The sequence below is a fragment of the Ornithodoros turicata genome, unplaced genomic scaffold, assembly GCF_037126465.1.
Source record: "Ornithodoros turicata isolate Travis unplaced genomic scaffold, ASM3712646v1 ctg00000857.1, whole genome shotgun sequence".
Classification (NCBI taxonomy): domain Eukaryota; kingdom Metazoa; phylum Arthropoda; class Arachnida; order Ixodida; family Argasidae; genus Ornithodoros; species Ornithodoros turicata.
Window position 1 is genome coordinate 597,556 of NW_026999406.1, and position 22,651 is coordinate 620,206.

At 46.5% G+C, this 22,651-nt stretch overlaps 1 protein-coding gene, 1 long non-coding RNA gene and 1 other non-coding gene across 4 annotated transcripts in view; all 3 read left to right on the forward strand.

Annotated features, from left to right (window-relative positions):
- Positions 1 to 22,651, forward strand: part of LOC135375359 (uncharacterized) — a 162,464-nt gene that overhangs the window by 46,864 nt on the left and 92,949 nt on the right. The gene's annotated exons all lie outside the window — the stretch shown is intronic.
- Trnai-gau (transfer RNA isoleucine (anticodon GAU)) lies at positions 1,064 to 1,136 on the forward strand. Its single transcript has one exon. It is a non-coding gene; the product is annotated as a tRNA-Ile (tRNA).
- Positions 21,167 to 21,765, forward strand: LOC135375346 (uncharacterized). The gene is made up of 2 exons (XR_010417219.1): positions 21,167 to 21,246; positions 21,601 to 21,765. It is a non-coding gene; the product is annotated as an uncharacterized LOC135375346 (long non-coding RNA).

Below are 22,651 nucleotides of genomic sequence, written 5' to 3' on the forward strand. Positions count from 1 at the left end.
TAACACGCTCTCGTTGTTTACTGGACTTCCACTCCACGCTTCCCTTCACGCTCTTTCCCTTTTCGAAGGCCGAAAGGCACATGGTAGTGATCGGTGGAAGGGAATGGCATCGACATTTTTCAGAAGGGGTTGTGGAATTAGTGTTTCCGCAAAAAGGCAGATGGTTATTAAAGAAAGCAACATGCTCCTATATGGACTTCGATTGGCCTCATTCTCTTTATCGAACCTGGTCCCCCAGTTATCCAAACCACACACGAGTGTTTGCTTCCAAGATCTGGCTCTGAAGACTTTTGCAGCCCCGTCTTCTTTAAAGGGACTATGAAATTTCCCGCACGAAACGGTTCTTTCCGCCGAGAAACTTGTGGAAACCCAAGTTCCCACAACCCCGGGGCGTCAGCCCGTCCGTTCCGCGCGCGAAGGAACACGCCACACAACAGATTCAAACAAACAACATGGTTTATTACCTCCAAGAAACACAGCTGACCTTCCTCGCTTGCCACCAGCAAAACCAACACTATCACACACGCAAGCGGCGCAAGCGGCACCTGTTGAACAAGAGACTCTCTTGACTCTGTTGTTCAACAGGTGCCGCTTGCGTCGATTTCCGTCGTATGAATGTGTGTATGAGTGAGCAAAAAATGTAAGAGTGAAAGGAGGGTGAGTGAGAGTGAGTGGCTGGTTTGTCGTCCCTTCAGATGGCGCACCCCGCAAGTCGCTGGAGAGGCGTGTTAGCTTAGCTCAATTGGTAGAGCCCTGGACCGGTCATCCAGAAGATGTGGGTTCGATCCCTACAGCTGGCTAACTTTTTCAGTGACTTTCATCTTTCATCGTTGATTTCTTAGGCAATTTGAGGCTTTGTTTGTACCTGTCCCTTCTATGTTGTTCCAGCCCCAGAACATCAGTTTCTCTCTTGTTCAACAGGTGCCGCTTGCGTCGATTTCCGTCGTAAGAATGTGTGTATGAGTGAGCAAAAAATGCAAGAGTGAAAGGAGGGTGAGTGAGAGTGAGTGGCTGGTTTGTCGTCCCTTCAGATGACGCACCCCGAAAGTCGCTGGAGAGGCGTGTTAGCTTAGCTCAATTGGTAGAGCCCTGGACCGATAATCCAGAAGATGTGGGTTCGATCCCTACAGCTGGCTAACCTTTTCAGTGACTTTCATCTTTCATCGTTGATTTCTTAGGCAATTGAGGCTTTGTTTGTATCTGTCCCTTCTATGTTGTTCCAGCCCCAGAACATCAGTTTCTCTCTTGTTCAACAAAATTATAAAACACTGAAGCTTTCCTTTAATGGTTACAATCTTTCATACAGTGGACTGCGTTTCGGCAGGTAGCTGATGAAATTCAGTCCACTGCATGAAAGCTTGTAATCATCAAAGGAAAGCTTCAGTGTTTTATAATTTCGTTCTCACTTCTGGCAAGTGGACCTTGACCCAACCCTCTACATTCTTCAACCAGTTTGGTAGTGAGAATGAATAAAATATTTCTACACCTCTCTTCACTGAGCGGTAATACATGTTAACACACTTCTCTGGATACACTTGAATGATCCTGTGGTTTGACATCAAGCTGTGTTCATCAAACCTTAAAGGCTGATTTGCCATTAGTAACATTATCTGGCACATGTAATGAAAACATCCACATTCTTGTGAAAAAAAGCTGAACGTATGAACACAGGGCAAAACTATGACCCTAACAATATTTTTGGCCTGTCGTCATGTTTGTCCTTCACTTGCCACATGCTGTAAGCAACACAGGAGGAGCCAGGCAATGCCACCACTGATTTAACGAAGCATTTGGTGTCGGCGGGCTTCTCTGCCACCCTCTCTGTCACCAGCACCCGCAAGGTATCTGCCAATTCTGTAGCACACTTCGTGTTCGGTAACGTCCTTGTACCTTGCCAACAATACTTCTGGAAGGAAGAAGCCAACAGTTAACCTAGTTTTATGAACGTTGTATGATATGTACAGGTGACCTCACCAACAACGCATGAGCAGAGAGCAAGGGATGAAAAATCTTTCTTGGAGTGCGCTCCTTTCAGGCTATACTGCAGCGCGACGGAATTGCGGATGTGGCGATTCATAGTAATCCTCACACTCTCCTGGAGACTGTTGCCCCCCAAGCGTGATATCATAGCAACCTGCAAGATAAAAAAAGAACATAAATGCATAGCAAGTTTAATGCTGAAGTGAACACTAACCAGCCTCCCCTTTATGTTTGTGTCAGACAGTCTAGTGCGGAAATCTTTAAGTTCGTCGTCAGATCCTAGAGGAAAACGTGGCAGTTCAACATCCAAAAACGCTTTCTCTTGTGACATCGCATTGCTCATCTCTTCGATTTTTCTCTCCAAGCACTTCACAGACATTTTCAGGTCCACAAGCAGTGTGTAGATAGACCGTTCAAAACCTACATGAAATGATTTGAAGACTGATGCAATAGGATAAAATGCAAGGCCAACAAGAGAGTCATCTGATAGTTTGCAAGGTACAGCGGGGTGGCAGGAACAATTGATGACCAATATGGATACCTGTTTTATTTGTGTCAGAAACTGGTGATGGACTTTGGTGGGAACCTGTTGGAGCATGAAAATTCAGTTAGCATGTATCAATCAGAGCTGACTGAGTTTACTGCTGACAGAGCGACGAATCAAATGTACCGTTCTGACGACAGTGAAGAGAGACTTGAGAATCACGAAATGGAATCTGGCTGACATTGTTCTCTACATAGCCTTAGTCCAATGCAAAAGATGGCAAATCAGTGGAGTACACACGGTGTTTATTTATTTGTTACTGAATTTTTATTTAAAAAACTATCAGAGCAAAATAGGTGCCATTGTAGTAGGTGGGTTATGTGGTCAGGCAAATGTCCTGTGGTGCAGCGTCTACATGTTCTGAGCAACTAATTATCTAAAATTCGTTAATCTTTCTAGAAATAGCGAGATAGCAGAATTGGAGCCAGTCATTATTCGAATCCATCATCCTTATTAAACACCCTGGGAAGTGAAGGTACTTTGAGATATCAATTGCGACAAGAGCGACAGCCAATCCGTGTGAGACGGTCACGTGCTTTGGAGCGATAGAGCTGACTGGAGTAGGTGCTAACCTGTTGACATAACTCTGCATTTTGGGCCTCGAAACACACATGTCACCTGATAAGGCGAGAGTTCAGCCACAGCTATGAACTCACGTGAAGGTCGATATGTTGTACTGGTGAACTCAATCATGCCGCATATTAGCGCAGTCACCAGATAACATCACACCTGCTCTCTTTACAAGTGTGATGTTATCCGGTGAGCAGAGCCGTCACGAGGCAACTTTGTGCCCGGGCCTGGGCAAATCTGGACCCCCCTCCCCCCGTCGCCGCCAGAACCTCTGTAAACAAAGAAAAGAAAACGCTTATTTGCACTGCCTAGAAATGCCTCGTAAATTCAATTCTCCTCATTCCCACTTTATACTGTCTAACTAACCTGTCAGGGCCTGCCGTTTGGCGCCCCCATCGCACCCTCATCGCTACAGCTCTGCCGGTGAGTGCTCTAACGTGCACACATGATGGAGCTCACTGATACACAGTGTCGACCTTCACGTGAGTTCGTAACCGTGGCTGAACTCACGCATTACCAGATGACTGTGATCGTGAGTTTAGACACCCGAGATGCCGAGCTATGCCTGTAGACCAGATAGGCCGCTATCGGACTCAGCAGAGGTGAGGGTCATGTCTTTTCTGCACTCGAAAAGCGCATAGTTCCAGCTCATTCGAATCATGAAATTTCACAATTTATATCTCAAAGCACGTTGACTTTGCAGGGCGCTTAATCAGGACTACAGGTTTGAATAATGACTAGCTCCAATTTTGCTGCCTCGCATATCCCAGACAACATGCAAATTTTTAAATAAAAATTCTGTAGCGAATAAGAAAGAACTACCCTGTATATATTGTAGACAATCTAGAAAATCCAGACATACTATAGTAACCACCAACATAATGCTCGACCTGTCTGGTGTTGGAGGGGAAGTTGTCGAGCTAACCCTAAGCTAGTAATAAAAACGAGAAAGAACATACCAGAGTCGAACTCTTGCAAGAAATAGTTATCTTGGTAAGACAAGTTAACAGGGCTATGGCCTAAGTGTGGGCTGAACCCTGAAATGAAATGAACCGTGAAATTAAAATGAAGCTCCAGAAATCAGAAGGTACATAATATGAAACGCATTATCTATAGTTGCCCAGGGTTGTAAGGCTATCCTAAGATGAATTTCTGCACAAAAATGGTTTGCCCTCAAAGAGGTCCTGCATGGGGTGACGAAATATCTAAAAATGTGGTAAATTTGTTCCCCTAAAGTTACTCCTGAAAGCCCACCTGCACGGCACTCAGTCACCGTTGCAGAACACAAAATATTAGCTGAGTTCACTGAAATAAGATTCTATTTCTGCTCCGGTCATGATATTGTTCCTTAATAACAGCTGCATACCTAGCCAGCTCCTGTGTATGATTAGCAGCCAATGGCCCATTGCACATTCACCAGATCAGAGGCACCTCCAACGCTTTCGGACGTGTGTTGGTGCAGTTACCAGTGAAGCCTCCCCAGGACCCACATTTCCCACAAGCCAACTTAGCGCCAAGTGCAGGCAAGCTGACTGATCGGCAAAACAAGATTCATGAGCTGGACACACAGAAGCCTAATACTCATGCGAATCACTAAATTCAATCCTAGCGCTGCTAACTTTTCAGGATTTTATAAAGCTGTCAGTGTGTTTCGACCTCTGCAGAGCTCCTTGAAATTACATGGGGTCAATTCGAAATGGCAGACTCACACTCACAACACTGGGCCAGCATCAAACCTCTGAGACATACATCGAGTGCAACTTCATTTGTCATTTCACAATGGTTTACTTTCGAGGTATGTGTACTTAGTATTTTGAACTGTAGCGTTTAGCCATACAAGTGCTTGCTCTATCAGTAACTTTTGTGAACCTGTCAAACTGTACACACACAAAGACATTGTGATTATAAAGGGATGCTAGGAAGAAAATTAACTTACTGTTGTTAAACTGGGGTACAGGTTGTGACAGCCCAGTCGGACTTGTAGGTGACAATGACTGAGCTGAAAGGTCTTGACGAAAGCCTGCAAAATCCGCAAACATGCGACCATTGCTGTAGTGGTGAAGCATAAAATTATCCAGACTCAAACAGACATACGTTTCTTCGGTAGGCGCACAGCACCCTCCACGCAGCGCTCTGGATGTGCAGTATTGCTTGTCGCACATTGTCTTGAGTCTGACAGCAAGATAACAAGATAGATTTTTCCTTCGCACAAGCCTATGATTACAGCCAACTCACCCAGGTTGGAAGTTCTTAAAGAGCTCGGGAGGCTTCGACTTATGTCTGAGATGATAGAAAATCCAGAGAATGGTTGTGAGATGCACCAATCTGAGGTAAGCAAATGACAACATACCCATTCGATTTTGGAGTTCACAGAATGGATTGTTGCCTTGGGCTGGATGGTTCAAAGTGAGATTACCAAACATATTCTTAAAGGCTAAAGCGGAAATAACAAAATACAAGAACGAAACTGGACAGGAAGAGACCGGGACAACGGCCACAATACTGTTTCCTATCGCAAGATATTTTATAGTAGACGAAATGTTGCAGTAGTTCTCTAAATTAAAAGAAAAAAAAAAGAATCGTAGTTTGAAATTGTGTATTTAAAGCTGTTTTACCTTGTACAGGAGGGGTGGTTATACTGGGGGATAGCCATGTAATGTCAGGTGCTGTAATGTGAACAAAAGCATAAGTCAAGCACAGTGCAATGGCCAGACAACATCAGTCATCTTTCACTCTACAATGCACGTACGACTTTTATCACTCGATGGCAACTGTCGTAGCACCAGAGGTGGCACAGGCAGAGCAAGTCCCCCATCGTCACTGCTCCTTCCCAATGTCCTGTTGTTTTGCATGTCACTAATACAAGCAGAGCACCAATAATACAGTCAGAACCATGCAGTATAAAAATGAAGAATATTCAAGTAATTACTTCACCACTTGCCTGACTTCAGCAACGGAGATGTCCTCACTGTCAGACTCTGTCTCCACGTTTGATGTATACAGGGACTTCTCAAGCATTGCTACAGCTGCTGAATACGATGCTGGAAAAAGTATTTGCATATGTTTTTTTTCCCACATGCTCAGCTGGGAATCACTCACATGCACGTCCAAGGACACGAACTGCCCTGCTCTTCCATCGTCCTGGGAGTTTGTATTTTTTTCACCATGTCCTCTCTTTTGTAGTCTGGCATTGAAATAGGCCACTTGCATTCACTCTGCTCTTCATTCACCCATGACATGGGAACAGCGCTGATTTTCTCCTCCCCGAGGAATTCGATGACAAGCCATACTTTAGCACCTGAGTTCATGTCTGAGACTGGGGAAGCAGGTTACACTGCAAAAGACATGCAGCATATCTGTGATCTTCTGAACAGAACACGAATAATCGGTTTATCAGGCTACGAGTGACACATATTTTTCTTTTTCTTTTTTTTTTCAAATGGGCAAACGGAACAAATGTGGTGGAATTAACAATACAGCAAGTGAATGCATGCACTCACATTAAAAGTAAGCACATTGGAGTCCACGCCACCTCATGATTTCATGTACGGTGTCCATCTTTGAATCTCACTTTCTCACTTGAGTCTCACTTTCGCATGTACTTTCGGCTGTCACAAGCGGGACACAGATAGTCAGTCGTAAGAGTTCCAAGCTGTGCATAACTGCTAGTGCATGAAGCAAGTTATGGAGCATTGTATTTTGTCGCTCAGGTGCGAGGGTATCAATTTTTATCATTTAAAGTTTTTCTATATAAAAAAGCTATGAGAATGGTACAGACGTCATTTTTTCAGTGGATTTATACAGCCAGGTAGGTAACTCTTGAAGAAAGTACGAAATACAAATCACTAATTACCCAAAAATCGTTAACGAACTCTTTAACAACAAGATTTCGAGGAGAAGCGAGATAGCAGAATAAGATACTACCCTCGTTGAAAGCCATTCCACATTTAAGAAATGCTGATGTGCATTAAAATATCCTTCCCCAAATTTTGATATGCAAATGTGCCAAAAATGCCGGCCTCAGGAGCACATCACCTTTGCCAACAAAGATAGAAAGCGGTTTATCTGGTCAGCAGACCAGCAGCAACTTCATCTCCATCGCTCCAAATCGTTTGGCCCTCTGACGTGAGGTAATCACTGCGCTCCCTGCGTTCCCGGTCGCTGCGGTTTCGGTTTCCGCTCATTTACATATCAAGATTTGGGGATCGATATTTTAACGCTCTTGCGTGTTTCAGGACTTTTAAACGTGGAATGGCTCGAGTGAGGATAGCCTATCTTTCTGCTATCTCGCCTTTGGAAGAAATCTCCTCCTGTGGCTAATTAATGAATTCGAGGTAATTAATCTTCTTGTAGTTGCATATTTCTTGAAGAGGATATCTGCCCTGCCGTATGACTCAACTGCAAAAAAGATGTGCTGTTCTCATTTTTTTTACAAGTGTGTATATGTTGCGGCACAGGTATTCAGAATGATGAAAATCAGCAACCAAACAGTACAGCTTGTAGGGGATATACTGCACACACCATGGACGACAACAACACATGTACAACTTTAGTGCTCCGAAATTTAGTTGTGTATTATGGGGGTGACAGTGTACCCAGTGCCGTATGGAAGCCTCACACATTTAGAAGGAAAACTCACTTTAGGCCATGTCTGCAGAGTGTTATCCAACTGTCCAGTTTTGAAAATCTGCAAACGTGAAGATGGCAGTGGATGCAAGTAGAGATCTGACACACCCACTTGCTTGTACCCAGTGAAGAAGTCTGCATGAACTTCATGCACCGTGACCACACTCCCATCTGTCAGCATGCAACAGGAGTCAGCATCTGAGGTAACCATCAGAGATGCAACACCACGTTTGCGTTTTTCATCTGCAGCCTCAGACACAACTGGCTTCATTTCCGAGAGTCTTCTGCTTACTTGCGCCAGTGGCATATTTGGTGTGCGGACCAGTTTCTCCATTGCACCGAGATAGCTTTCGAACTTGAAAGCAGAGAAAGAATCGAGAGGTCCGTGAAGCCTAGAGTCCGCGGCCAAATGGCACAACCCGTGTACATTATACACGAGGTTGCTCTTCCCATATATAGAACCGAAGTTTTGCACAAACAATGCCAGCAAGTTCGACGCGTACTCGTTGAATTCTAGGTAAAGACTTGGGGAACAAAGGATAGAAATGGCCACTGATTAAAAAATCAGAGTCAATCAAAAAATGCAGAATCAAAAAATGCAGAATCAAAAAATGCAGAATCAAAAAATGTTCATACATTCGTGTTTGCAAGACACGCTTCAGCACAGTTGGACCAATGTAGAGGATGAATGAACGGAACTCAACTGCCTTCCAATACTCAAGTTCATTAGTGGTTCGAGGCTGGCGTTGGAACTCCAGAGGCAATGAGCATTCTTTTAGGTAGTGATTTAGTTGCTGCTTCTGTTGTGCACTAATGCGAAATGGAAGCTTCCCAGATATCCATATGTGCAACAAGCGCCGCATCACACCTAAGCAGACCAGGTGCATGTAGTCCAATGCAAATGACACCACCATGTCAATCTGTAAAGTGCAAAACGGAGAAACAGAATGGTGGTGGTTTGCATCCTCCATCGCCCGAAATGACTGATCTGTTCGCAAAATGAAACCTGTGCCTGCAGCGATCGCAGGAGCTGTACCCAGTGTGCTCCTTGGTGCACTTAACGAATGATCGTGCTGGGACATCGCAGATCACAGCTTTTAACACCACACTGTGCACCTTTCCTTGTACAGTTATTCCACTTTCTTCTAACTGTTTCATTTCATCAAGAAACTTCTTCAGGTAGCTTTCAAGATCAGGTGGCTTTCCGGGACCATAATATATACTCACTGGGAAAGGCCTGCTATTTAAGGTATTGGTCACTGAACAAGTTATTGGCCAAAAGCTATATGGAGAGCTTCTGTAGATAGGGATGCTGTCGATGTTGACCTGCAAGAAAACAGTTTCACCTGTCTGGATGCCACTTATGTTCAACACTCTTCCTAGCTCCTTGATTAAACCAAAATGGACAAAATTGTTGGTGACGGACGAGGTTCGAGCTGTTCCAAGGATTGTACGTGCATCTTTTGGAATGTCATGGCCAAGATCTCTGAGAAGTATCGCAATATCATTAACTGCAGCATGTGTTAAGCTGTGACGAAGGGCAAGGCCAGCAACTCGTTCCCTAAGGTCAGCAGAAGGAGTATCATCTGCACGATCTTCAGCCAATGCACCACTTAAATCATCGGGATCATCACTCGAAGATTCCAACACAGAGCACAACTCATCCTGTTGACTCATAAGATCGTTTGTTCTTGCAAGACCGCCTTGTGTTTGTTCTTGATCCAAATCATAGGTGCGATGCTGAAGCTGAATGCATGGTTCATTGTACACAGAGGACGGCTGTACTTCACACGGTTGACAAGATGTGTTTGGCAAATGGTGAGCACTATTTGTGGCTGGAGAATCATGAGGTGATGGTACTGCAGTGCTCTCTGCATTATCGATAGCATCCATCAGAGCATCGACTTCTGTGCGCACAGCACGGTAGTGCGTCCACCGAGACATTCTAAATCGAACAACGTCCATGTTATAAACACTATTATTGCTAAACATGAGAGAACTGATGTTCTGTGGCTGGAACAACATAGAAGGGACAATCAGGCCTCAAGCTGCCTAAGAAATTAACGATGAAAGATGAAAGTCACTGAAAAGGTTAGCCAGCTGTAGGGCTTTCATCTTTAACTATTATTGCTCAGCAGGGTTGTCTGCTGGATCATTGACTCCATGCGTGAACAATTGAGGCATTCGGTTGACCATACAGAAACCAAATCGCTGTCCACAATACTACATTAATGTGTATTTATAGCGTACCTCCAGGGGATTTTCTTTCCGGTGTCTTCAGTCTCAGTAGATGGCATTGAACACCAGAGCGTGGTACCTAAATCGAGAAAAAGTGAAATTAGTGTCGTTCGTTTCTTGACATGCCGCTATCTGTGCGCCACGGCAAACATTACAAGACAAGCGCGTTCTCCAGCGTTTGTAACGTAATAACAGTTACTATTATCTTGTATCTTAACGTAGCGCTTTCACAGACATAGACGACACCATAAAATGCGTGTGGTAGTGAACAATGCGACGTTGCTCACGTCGTTGCAGGAATTCCGAAACTATGGGTCAATTCCGAAACTATGTGACACTACACTGGCGATCGTTATAGGCCAACCGTCAATTCTACAGCGGTGTCATCACCACATAATGCTACATACGTATGTTTTTAAATGCTCCAAGCACTACTAGGGGCCCCCGAGACCCAAAAAACACTTACGTGTCGTCGGTTTCTCCAGACACACTTTGAAATCTTGCGGGCGAGATTTCCTCCAGTTGCAGACACACTGACTGGGCGACGGGGGCCACTGTCAGTGGAAGTAGGGACGGCAGGGCTGGCAGGGCCATCGAAACAGAACCGAAACTACCGAAAATTCGTCTTGTTCAAATGCAAAACGAAAGATTCTATTTTGATTGTCGTTACAAAATGTATAGACTTTCGTCACTTATGCATTATTAAGTGAAGCTTTTCTGAAATATATTATCTTTTTATGTTGAGCTGTCTATAGCGCGGTATGACGCCACCAGAGCTCCGCCGTAAGGTTCGCCGTCATGGCGCTGATCATTGTGGAATTGTGGAGTGTATCTGATGTGTGTGGCGTTAGTTCATGACTGAGTGAAAATATGCGTATACGGTGTGCTTCGTAACTTGCACCTGGCGATCACTGTATCCTGGCCAAGCACGAATTATATCAGACATCATGACATTATAACAGACAACTTGCAATTGGTGGAAGCATATGCTTCCACCAATTGCTAGTCGACAAATGTGAAGGCTATGTGTTGGTGTGTTTTGGTCTTTATAACCTCGAAATATTGTTTGAGCTCCATTGTCGAGCATCGGAACAGCAGCATGAATTCCAGGACGTGAAATCCAACGGAAAATAAAGGGGACACTTATCTGTATTGGAAACAATCGTCACGCAAGCCAACGAGCAAAATGCACGTACGGGATCATAGATAAACCCAGAAACTGTGGTACATGGCGTGCGCTTCCGGTTCGTTTGCGAGTGGAAATGGCGCAGGTAACTTGTGCGCAGTAATTTCCATATCGCAAGCAACCTCTGCGGTGGCTACTTTGGTAAACCACAACCATGCACCCTCAGTGCAGTTTCGTCTTTAACTTCCATTGTGCCCTATGAAAAACAACGTAGAAAGGAATGTCTAGGTGCGAAGAGGTCTGCTTCATGTTCCGCTTGACATATCAATATGGACCATTGCTATGCTATGAATAGGATGTGAACATTTTCTGGACTGATTGAAATGAGGAAAAAAGCATCTTGATGCAATTTGGTATTACTGTATATGTGTCTCTGTGTGCCCATCAATGTCCTGTAAACATGTGTGTGCATAGCGATGATGTTCTAGTATCAAAACGAAGGGAACACTCTAGCAGAAGCAGCACAAAACACAAACAACTGAATCTCGTTGCAATTGTCGTGAACATCGCAGGCATCGAGCAAGCCATCCTCAATAACCGGGAAGTAAAACTTTGGGATATCGCAGCACATCATAACATTAATGTCGGCAGTATCGAGATCATCACGTGTATTGTGTGGATGCATCATTCAATCATCCAATCCCCCCCGAGACAAAACAAAGCAGCATGTGGTGGCGACATAAGGCTACTCCGCCGTCAAAGAAAAGCAAGATACGGCCGTCTCCTGGGAAGACCATTGCAACTGTCTTCTGGGACATGCACGGTGTAATCCGTATGGACTTCTTCGAGCATGGTGTCACGATTAATGCCCAGTACTACTACATGTTGATAAAGGGTGCCGTGCGAAACATGATTTGCAAGAAACTGGCTTAGGATAATTGCTGGAAGGAGCATTCTTCTTCATAACAATGTCCGGCCTCGCACGGCAAATTTGACAGTGGCAACCTGGCAGAAATATGCTGGTAGGTTTTACCTCATGCCCCTAACGGCCCAGATTCAGCCCCAAGCGATTACCATTTGTTTGGGCCCCTTAAAGAGTACATTGCAGGAAAGACGTTCCACACAGATGAAGCCCTCCAGAAAGATGTCCTGCAGTGGTTACAATAGTAGCCTACTTCTCTCTACGCCTCAGGCATCAAAGAGTTGTCACAGTAATGGCAGCGGTGTCTAGATCTGTACAGTAAATACTCTGAAATACTGAAGTCGTTTGGGGGGGGGGGGTTCTGGAATTTTCCATTTCTATTCAACCAAATAAAAGCTGCAGTCAACCTCAAATAACCCTTGTACTTCAGGAAGTTTTCCTCAGTAGTACACTTTACTTTTCGGAGTACATTTTGTTGTACTTTTTATTGAAGCACTTGAATTAGCTTTCTCTCAGCTTTTCTATGTAGCTCAGCTTGAAACACATCACACACTGAAAATCATGGTCTCCGACTTCACACCATGATGTTGCGGTGCTCACAATTCTACTCTCCTGGCTATTTAGCCAACTTAGTCTGATCGTAGCAGATATATAAATAATTGTGGTGCAATAAACAACTGTCCTGATTTTCATGTCGTTCTCAAACCGTCAAAGCTATTGCGTGAATGACACTGGGCTGCAGGCTAGTGGTGCTGCGGTTGCAGCAGATTTGCAAGCTTTCCAAAGTCCCAACCTTGGAATTAAATATTGTTAATTAATATGAGTAATTATTATGCAGAATTTATCACTTTTTGCTGCTAACAAGCCATCTATTAAGGCCTCTGAAACTACACAGAACAACAGTACACAACAGACCAGACTGCACCCCTCCCTATGTGCTACAAATTTCCACAAAGTTGGAAATGTGTTGCCTTCGAGACACTTTATTTAATTGTTGGGTACTTATAGGGCACTAAAAGTATATTTTCCAGTACTTTATACTTTATTTCAAGTGCTTCGTGCCGGCTGGATTTTAAACTGCACTTCAAGTGCAAAACTTTTGATAGTCTACTACTTTACTACGCATACTTTTCCTGGTACTTTGCTGAACGGTGACTAAGACAAAGAGTACATATAGCAAAAGCAATAAAGATCGGCATTATGTCATAAACACATCGGGGAAGAATCCTGCTCCGTCAGTGCCAATTGTCAGATTGCCATTTGTCGACAGGCTATCGGAGCTATGTCGGGGGGCGATCAGATATTCCCTTCCACTCTGCCTTCTCTTCTCCAGCACGACTGGGAAACAGTCGGGTAATATTGGGCGATGGGTAGCCGATCGCCCCGTTGAGTTCCCATACAGTGGCCAACGCATTGTGCTGCCTGGGGGAGGTGGTAAGACTTCAGGTCCGAGATGTGAACTGACCCAGTCTCTTCGCCGGTGTCGCAGCGACGAAGCCTGTAAATGAGGCTGGAGCAGCACGCACTTACCTCGAAGGGGCCATCCCACCTATCTGCAAGTGAATCTGCAAAGCCTCGTGACGCATCACTTAGCGGGTGAGTCCGTCGAAGGACGAGATCACCAACGCTGTAGGTGAGATTCCGTCGTCCTCTGTTGTACTGGCGAGATTCTCCGAAGCCGTCCGGGCTGCAACGTCCAGTCGACTCCGGAGCTCCTCAGCAAACCTTGAATAAGGAGGCCGGGTAGCACCATCCCGGATGCCCACAGCATTCTCCACTGGAAAGGGCGCCTCTCGTCCCAAGTTCAGGAACGCCGGGGTGAATCCTGTAGATCTGTTGACCGTCGTCCATGTAGCGACCGCCAGCTCAGCCACGCGAAGATCCCAATCACAGTGGTGCTGACAAGTGAAAGCAACCAACATCATTTTCAGGTTCCGATTAACACGTTCGGTAATATTAGCCTGAGGGTGATACGGGGAAGTATTCTTGTCCTGACTGCCTAAGATAGTGCAAGAATCTGAGAACACCTTACTTGTAATGTAGGTTGCGTTGTCAGTGATCAGCTGTGCGGGAAACCCGAACTGGCAAAAGATGTCGAGTAGTTTTTCCCAGACTCCCTGGGAAGTCAGCGTCCTGAGAGGAAACAGCTCAACCCATTTCGTGAAATGATCAGTAACCACAAACAAATATTGGTTACCTATAGGACTACGGGGAAATGGTCCCATCACATCACAAGCAACTATCTGCCAGGGTCTATTTCTCTGAACAGGCTGTAAGCGCCCAGGGGGTAAACCACCACGAGGTTTTGCTCTCTGGCATACGGGACAAGTACGAACATACTTTGTTACATCCTGCCTCATTCCTGGCCATGTCGCAACACGACACAACTTTTCATAACTTTTCCTGCCGCTGCTCTGACCTGCCAAGGCCGAGTCATGAAAGTAACGTATGAAAGACTTACGCAACTGCCGTGGCACCACGGCTCTGAACGGGGATGAGCCGTCGTCCTCATCCGCCTCGCGTATGTATCTGAACAGGATGCCGTCCTCACCCAGCAGATAGGAGTCGTGCCGTTCGTCAGTCGTTCCGGTGTCCGCCGAGTCTTGCTCAGCTATCCACTGCGACATCCGCTGACAAAGCCCGTCCGCTCTCGGAACGTCTGGGCGCTGTTCTCTGCTCACGACCGTGAGCCCAAGAGGAAGATACGTCTCGTGCCACCTGTGCTGCTGCCACAAGTTGAAAAGGCGCCTCGGTGCCTTCCTCTTCCCCCTCCGCTAGAGGCGCACGGGAAAGCGCGTCTGCTACCACGTTCGTTAAGCCCCGCCTGTACTCCACGTTGAAGGAGTAGTCTTGTAGCGTCAGGGCCCACCTGGCAAGTCGTCCAGACGGATTATGAAGCCGCAGCAGCCAAGAAAGTGCCTGGTGGTCAGTCTGGACAGTTTTTTTTAATTCCGTGTGAGCGCCGCGAAGCAACTGTGGCTATGAGCGGACAGACGTGGACAGATGGAGAGAGGACAGCAGGAAGGAGTGAGGACAGAGGGGTTAGTATGCGTCCTGGGACGACTTCAGGGGGAACTGTGCCGACATCTGTCTGAGGAAAACCTCACCTGAGCGTCTGAGGAAAACCTCAGACAGCACAGCAGGATTCGAACCGGTGTCACCTCCCAGTTTCGGCGTGGAAAGCGGCCACCCTAACCACTGTGCCACGGGACCTGGTAGTCTGGACAGTGAAGGTACTGCCGTCCAGGTAGAGGTAGAACTTCCTGAAAGCGAAAATGACCGCCAAGCTCTCCTTTTCCGTCGCGGAGGTGTTCCGTTCTGCCGGATTCAGTGTGCGACTTGCAAAAGCCACTGGACAAAGAATAGCGTCATGCTCCTGCAAGAGAACTGCGCCAACACCATAATCCCTTGCATCTGTTTGCACGACAAATGGTTTGTTAAGGACGGTCAGATAAAGCCTAGCCGTATCAGCGATTGCTTGTGATAGAGCTCGAAATGATCGTTCCTGCTCTTCTCCCAAATTCCAGCATGTGTCCTTGCGCAACAACTGGTTAAGCGGCTGCGCTGGCTCGGCACAATTAGGAATGAATTGTCTGTAAAAACCAACCATACCTAGGAAGCGCTGCAAGGCTTTGACGTTACCGGGAGCCGGAAACTCCGTGATCGCCTTTACGTTGTCGTCGTTCGGACGAATGGTCCCTCGGTCCACCACAAAAAAGAGAAGGCTGATCGTACACGATGCCAGCTGCAGCTTGCGGGGGTTGATCGGTATGCCCGCTTCGTTCATCCTTGCAAGGACGATTGACAGGTGTTTCAAGTGTTCCTGAAAATTTCTAGAAAACACTACGGCATCATCCATGTATGCCATTGCGAAATTGCACTTGGCATCTCTTAACACTGTATGCATCAACCGCTGGAAACTAGCGGGTGAATTGGACAGACCGAAAGGCATTCGTACAAATTCAAATAAACCTCTATGGCAAGTAAAGGCTGTTTTTGGAACATCCTCCGGGGCAGCTTTGATTTGCAAAAATCACCTACTACAATCAAGCGTTGAAAACACAGCTGCATTGCACAAGGAATAGATGATTGACTGATTAGACGGGAAGGGGAAGAGTCCCTTACAGTAATTACGTTAAGTCGACGGTAGTCGACGCATAACCTAGCCGTACCATCTCGTTTCGGAGCCAGGAAAAGAGGAAATGCCCAAGGGCTCTAGGACCTTTGAAGTGCACCGGTTTGGAGCATTTCATCAAGAGCAGCGTCTAACAAAGCACGCTTATGCTCATTCAATGGTCTCGGAATACAACGCCAGGGTCTAGCGTTACCGGTGTCTATGCTATGCTGTAACACGGATGACTTTTTTTCGTACCGGTTTTTCCGTAAAGATCCCGTCAAACTGCCGCAGTACTTGTTCAAGCTGACGGCGTTGCTCCTCGGGAACATGGAATGACCCCAAGACAGTCGGCAGCCCAGCCGTTTCAACGGACGCTGCCACAGCTTGCTGTGCTGTGCAGTGTTCCCGTGCTACGGCGACGCGGACAATTCCCGACAAGCCGTGGTACAGCTCCCCGCAACCTTAACTTGAGCGCCGCTTCGCGTGGCGGAGGAGGAGGAAAGAAACCCTAGTGGGAGTCAGCTGAACTATTGGGAGAGCGGGTTTCGGTCTGTTCCACTCGCGTGTAGGGTTGTTTGGTCGTTGCTCAAACGCCTCGAAGGAAGGCGGCCATTGCTTTCCGAAGGCGGTGTTATCGGGGTTGCGATTGTGTGTGTTGTATGCTGGATGACATCCGTAATATCGACAATACTCCAGGCATGGCCGCGTTGACAGATAAGAATGATTGTGCGTACCCGCATGGATCAGCAATGATGCTGTACCAACTCGAGACAAAATAAACGCGGGTGAAGCAACTTTATTATGTGATTGTGAAGTTTCATCTGCTTGTCTGGCGATGTTCTACACTATTTCTGATGATAACAAGGTGAAGCCAGGATAGAAGTGGATCACACATTTATGCCCTAGCCACACGGCAAACCTAATGAATTAAACGGCATGGCATTTACTTCACCTCCTAACCAACCATCATCTCAAATGATATCATTCTCTCCCCTGATTTCTTGAAAACAGGAGGCGTGCTGTTGCTAGGCGGGCTGTTGCAATTATGTCCTGCATATTTGTCACAAAGAAGGTATACACCTCCAGTTTTCAACAAAACAGGGGAGAGAATGATGTCATTCGAGGTGATGATTGGTTAGGAGGTGAAGTAAATGCCATTTCGTTTAATGCATTAAGTTTGCCGTGTGGCTAGGGTATTATTTGACTCAGAAAAGAATGAAATTAAGTCAGCCGTAGTAGGCGGCAATTGAAACAGGACAATCTGTGCATTTCCTTTTCATGTCGCTACATTTGGAAGTGTTCTTGATGGTCAATACATCCTTGCACATATTCGGACTGTCCCGGGACTAGCCCATGCCTTGAGGTGCTGCCGAGCAGTTTGGGGCGTTCAGCCGTCGCCAGGTGAAGGGCTTCAAGTCCTTTGCAACTGTATGGGTTGCTTTTCTCTCTGAAGCCTTGTGCTAAACGTTATTGCAGTTTATGCAGACTACAGGTTATATCTATGCGGATATTTACGCAAGGATGTTTTGACTATCAAGAACACTCGCATGTGTAGCCACATGAGAGTGCACAAGTTGTCCTGTTTCAATTGCCGTTTCGGTGCCCCAAGTCATAATGCGGAGATCACTGCTCGCACGTACTATGGCTGGTTTAATTTCATTATTTCCTTAGTCAAATAAATGCATGATGCACTTCTATCCCTATTTCACCATGTTACCATCAAGCAATGCTGTAGAGCATCGCCACACAAGGAGATGAAACTTTCCAATCACAATCACGAAATGAAGTTGTTTTATCCTCGTTTATTTCGTCTCGAGTTGATACAGCATCATTGCTAAACCATTCGGGTGCACATAATCACTCTTAGCTATCAACGCGGCCATGCCTCGAATATCGCCGATGTTACCGATATCATCCAGCGTACATCTCACATAAGCAACACAAACAATCGCCATCCCGATAAGAGCATCTTGAGAAAGCGACGGCCGCCTGCCTTAGAGGCGTTTGAGCAACAACCAAACACCCCTACACGCTTGTGGAACAGGCCGAAACGCGCTCTCCCAGTAGTTCGGCTGAGTCCCACTAGGGTGTCTCTCGTTCTCCGCCACGCGAAACGGCGTTCAAGTTAAGGTTGCGGGGAGCTGTACAATTATCTTCCATTTGGCAGGTCCAGTACCAAATTCTGCCGGAAGATGAAGTCTCTGCCCAGGAGAACAGGAACTGCTAGGCCAGGAAGGTGTACGAAGCGCTGCTTTCGTAATCTCCCATCAAAACGTATCCAGATCACAACTGCAGTCTGTGGTGGAACGGCGTCATTGGAAGCAAGACGAAGAGTGTCATCTGTGGATTGCAATTCCACATGCCGTGATACGCAATGTTCGTAAACACTATCCCCGCTAAGGGAAGGCGTAGCTCCCGTGTCGATAAGGGCAATGTAATCTCTGCCCAAAATTGCAACGGCGATGTTTGGTTCCTTATCCTCGATGAAATCACGGATAGAAGAGCAAGAGGAGCCAAGACATCTCTTTGCATTATCGTACTGCTTGCAAAGCTAGTGTTTGACTGATCAAGGCCACTGATAGTAACCGTCTGCTCGCATTCTTCGCAACTTGCCGACGTCGTTGAGCGAGCATTCATGGACGCGGGCTGCGACCGTTTCCGATGGCACATTACGGGTGTTTGGTCGTTGTCGCGTGCATTCCCTATGAAAATGGTTAGGGCTGCCGCAATTCCAACAGCCGTTGGGAGCTCGTGGCTGCGGGGGCGCACGATGTTGCCGCTCCCGCTGCCGTGAGGGTTTCGCTAGCTGAACGGCCAGGTTGACCGCGACTTCAGGGTGGGACGGGTCTGTCAAGGCTCGTTCCTGCGGGGACCGTCCTCTGATCATAGGGGAAAGGATCTAGAGCTCGTTGGGATGACTACGCATTGTATGAATTACGGGGGATGTCACCTAAACCTGTTGCATGCAGGCGTTCGACCGTGGCGGCTCCACCGACCACGCACAACGCGGTTCCAACGCCAGCTCGAGGGCGGAGGGGGCCGGTATTCGAGCTCTGCCAGGAGGTCGTCTTGTATTGAACGAGCCTCCTGGGCCAACGACTCAAGGGTAGTGAAGCGATGGGCTCTTATGTAGGGCCGGAAGCGCGGGTGGCACTGACGGATAGCCCGTGCGACGCGCTGCTCATAGCAGTGAGATCCGCTCTGCTGTACAGATCTTGCAATGCCCGAACGAATTCAGATAAGGTTTCCTTGGGATGTTGAGTTCGCTTATGTAATTCCTCTCTCCGAGGAATTACCAATTCTTCTCCGACCAAGGCAACCTGCAGGATGCATTTCATTAGAACTTCGTCCGAAATTCCCATATCCGTCTGGTAGGCGGTAAGGTCGTCCAGGAACTCGGCAACATACCTCTTATCGGAGTAACCCGACAAGGTAGGCAACGGTAAGTTGAGTCGCATAGGCGCTTGTGCCTGTGGCGGCGAAACCAACCCGGCATCAAGGCGTTGAACTACACTAACGAACACAACTCCGTCATGCGTGACAGGAGTTCTGCCGTTGCAATAGCGTCTGACCGCGGCGTGGGCCCCTTTGCCTCGTCAGTCATGAGCTCCGAGTGCTCGCCCACCGGGTGGGAGCTGAAAAACTCAAAAACAAACAAAAACACACACGAACACGAAAAACCAACAGTAATAAACAACAAACTACAACAACTACTGTAAGCTACTACAAACTACCCAAACGAATAGTGCCGCGAGTTCCCCGCCACGGAACAGACGAGCTCGGACCCCAAACGTTGGGCGCCACAAACTAATATGCGTGAAATTTTTCCGGGAGGAATCACTCCACTCTGTGAGTAGCGCGCGGTTCAAGTTTCTCTTCCGCATTCCTCCTCTCCCGCGCCCTTTCTCATGTGGAGCGAGCAATTATCAGACATGTAGAAGACTACTACCAAAAAGTATTTAAAATACGTTACTAAATACCGAGCGCAAAATGTACTTAAAATACAGTAAGGATAATTCGAAATGAAAGTATTTACAGTACAGTAGCAAATACTATGAAAAGTATTTAAGATACTTATAAGATACTCAAAAAATAAACAGCCACAGAAGTGTCAAAATATGCCTGCAAATTAGACATATGCTTTATCTGAACGCAGTAGTAGGTGCATTTCAAAGTGCTCATCAGACAATCGTCCTCCCTTCATTTGAAAACCTTTTTTTTTCAAGCCAAATGATAACAGCGTAGACTTGCTTTGAAACGACCTGGAAAGGTCAAGTGTTGTCAGGTGCGGCAAAAAAGAAAAAAAAAAGGAACGCCAATCTGAATTTTCGACAAACAGGAGAGATTAATTAGAGTACTGAGTACTAAATACTAAAAAGTATTTAATTAATGTACGGTTTAATTTAATTTAATTACGGTACAAATACTTTTCACGAAGTGTACTCAGTGAGATACTAAGATACCAACAAACGTATTTAAGACACATTATTCAGAGTACGGTACTCAAGATACCTGCAAATCTGGCAATTCTGCAGGACATGCAGCTGGCTCCCGTTACGTCACCGGTGTTGTGCAATGCCAAGCAACCACAGTGGCTCCTGCACGCACCTACAACAGCCGCCGGCTCTAAAGCGAAACGCACCGCCTCCAAAATAATGTCGCCACCGGCGCGCATACGCTAACGATCTCTGATTGGCTGCGCAATATATGTATAAATATTTGGATGCTCATTGGTCTAAAAAACTGGCGTCAGTTTCTTTCGCGCTGATTGGGCGAGAGTCATTTGACTTAGGAGCGAGCATCCGAACGCGCGAACCGCTCAACGGAAGCAGTCGAACGGAGGAGAAAGAAAAACGACAGAGGAGACATCGCGTCTGTCCGGCCACGCGTGTTCTCTCGGACTGCAGCCGTTGTGCACGCAGATAATAGGGGGTAGTTTTAGAGTTTTGAATGCTTTAGATTTAGATTGTGGCGAACTGCTAATGTGAGAACGGAATGGCACATCCACCTCATCATCACAACTGCGGGAAGACGAACATGACATGGAATCACTGCACCTCCAAAGGACGCAGAAATCGTCAGAGAGGAAGTCTGCACTCTTTCCGACGTACTGCAGGTGAATGGTACGACAAGTTTGATTGCTTTTTTGTGACTGAAGGAAGTAATGCAGGTTTATCACGTTAAGTGTATTACGTGCAACATTTACGAGTCACTCAGTACGTTAGCGGCGTTTCATTGTGCAGTGCATTGCCGTAACTTGTACGTTTCTGATATGCCGTTAATCAAATTATGTGTGGTTATGCTAGCTGCCCCTCATGCGCGTCGCAGCCGTTCATTCACTGTGATCTACGAACATTCGTGACGAATGCCTTGGTGTTCAGATACGAAATCAAGATCGATTGCCTATCATAGCAGTGATTTTCGTGCAGAGTTACAGATCATCAATATATTTTTGTTTTGTTTTAGTTATCCCGCAGCCATCGGCAACAACGACGCACATATCTCAGCATTGGCTTTTGAACTGCCCTTCGATGTCGAAGCACCTAAAGCTCCAGTGAAGCCTGTTACAAGACGTAAAAAGATATGTACTGTAGCTTTTTTGAGGCAGTTCCCGAGGACAAATAAAGTTGATTTGTTATACACCATCGCTTTTTGATTGTTTGCTTTGGGACAGCATAATTGTTGCTCGACAGCAGGACAGCAAGCGCCGAAGACAAACCACAAACGGACGAGGCTGGGGTGGTAGGGGGGACGAGAGGAGAGACGAAAAACCCGAGGAGAGAAGGGGAAGGAGGTTGGGAGAGGAGGTCGGTCTGCGCATGCGCACTGGGCCCCAGCTTTTTTCCCGCGCTGGCCAGCGGAGACGCTGTGAGTGGCTCCTGGGGATCACGTGGTTTGGGCGCCCGCCATTTTCCCTGGACCATTGCGTAAACGGCAGCTTCCGGCGGATGCCTACAAGGTCACAAGGTCTCTGGTCGCGTCTGAGGTCTGAAGCACTACGTTTCTCTTCGTTGCAGGCGCTCGGATAACTCGCTATCATGTACAACTTTTTCTGTGTGAATTGCTTGCTACACTTGCTCTGGCAGGTATGACATGTAAGCTGTACTTTTTCGTCTAATTTAATAGTCTTCTGCTCGGCGGCCGTTTACAACAGGAAACACAAGTACCTATCTCCGTGGCTATGATGACTTAGCTGACGACATACGTGGGCCTCTAGCGATTCGCCGCAACTGTGTATTGGTTGTATCGCCGTCACCAATGGAAAGTGTCTGGTGCTTGCCTGGCGTTGCAATTATATTTACGTGTTGGCATCTGACAACAAAGCAAGTGCGTTGTGAAGTGCGACTGTGATATTTGGAAGCTGACCCCCTTTGTTGCTCGATTTGTTTGTACGAATTATTAATGCAAAAGACTGCATGGGCTAATGTTTTGTTTTACCTTGTTTCAAAGCGTGTTCACCATTGCCATTACTATTATTATTCGAAGCATCTTCGCGCTTTCAAGCGATTCTGATTTACTCTGGATTGC